The sequence below is a fragment of the Chaetura pelagica genome, unplaced genomic scaffold (genome assembly GCF_000747805.2).
Source record: "Chaetura pelagica isolate M959 unplaced genomic scaffold, ChaPel_1.0 scaffold369, whole genome shotgun sequence".
Lineage (NCBI taxonomy): Eukaryota > Metazoa > Chordata > Aves > Apodiformes > Apodidae > Chaetura > Chaetura pelagica.
Genome location: NW_009970235.1, coordinates 1,567,573 through 1,568,583, shown reverse-complemented (window position 1 = coordinate 1,568,583; position 1,011 = coordinate 1,567,573). Strand labels below are relative to the sequence as shown.

At 57.6% G+C, this 1,011-nt stretch overlaps 1 protein-coding gene across 1 annotated transcript in view; it reads right to left on the bottom strand.

Annotated features, from left to right (window-relative positions):
• RBPMS2 (RNA binding protein with multiple splicing 2) overlaps nt 1–1,011 on the bottom strand; it is a 15,712-nt gene that overhangs the window by 9,813 nt on the left and 4,888 nt on the right. The window lies entirely within an intron of this gene.

Below are 1,011 nucleotides of genomic sequence, written 5' to 3'. Positions count from 1 at the left end.
CCAGCCCACCAGAAGAAGGACAAAAGCAGTAGAGGCTGCGAGTGTGTGAGGGGCAGGACAGACAAGCCTACAAAAGCCAGGAGCCTGCATCCATGTTGCATTTGGGTTGACACTGGGCAGGTACAGTCAAGACACTTGCAGGAGGAAGAGGATGCCAAAGGGCCAACTGAACTGGCCACCAGGCAGGTGGACAAGGTGAGGGGACACAGCTCTTCTTCCTCTCCATTGAAGCAGCAAAGGGTGGAGCTAAACAACCTACCGGGCAGGGCAGAGAGCAGAGGTTATGCTTCAGTGCTCTGGGGTCTAAGCCCCCAGCCCCACTGCCCCAGTCCCCCATGGCACTACTAGAGGAGCAGAGACTGAAGCAGACAGAGCAGAGCTGGCTGGTACCACCAAGCAGGGTAAGGACAGGAGCTCCAGCTTCTGAATGAGTGTTCCAAACCAAGCACCTTAGCCTGAAATTAGGACACTGCTTCTCTGTTTTGGCTTCCCTTTGCATTTCCAAGATTTAAGCAGGGGTGTTTGTCTCAGTACATTAAAGCACTCCAGCATCAGACCACTGCAGGCATCCCTACATCTCCAGCACTTCCATCAGCCCCCACCCAGTGACCCTCCACCCAGCAGCCAACTCTCCTGCCCCATGGGAGCTCCATGCTGTGGAAGGCTCTGATCACTCATCTCCTGCAGGACATCCCCCTCTGGCTGCAGAGGCACTTGAGTGGCTTAGCCCAAGGGGGTTCTAGCTGAGCCCATCCCAGCCAAGCCTTCCCTGGGACTTCAAGGAGGAAGTTCTTAAGCTGTTTGACTTGCTGGCCCGTAGCATCTCCTCCCAGCAGCCCCCCAGCACAGTTCTCCAGGCACGGGAGCCAGCAAAGCCACCCAGAAGCTGATCCCAGACTTTCTCCCCCCTGCCTGCACCCAGCAGGGAAGGAGGCTGGACCTTGGGCTCAGAGATCACCAATGAGCTCTGGCAGCTCCCGACCACACCGACCTCTCCCCCGGGTCTGCCCG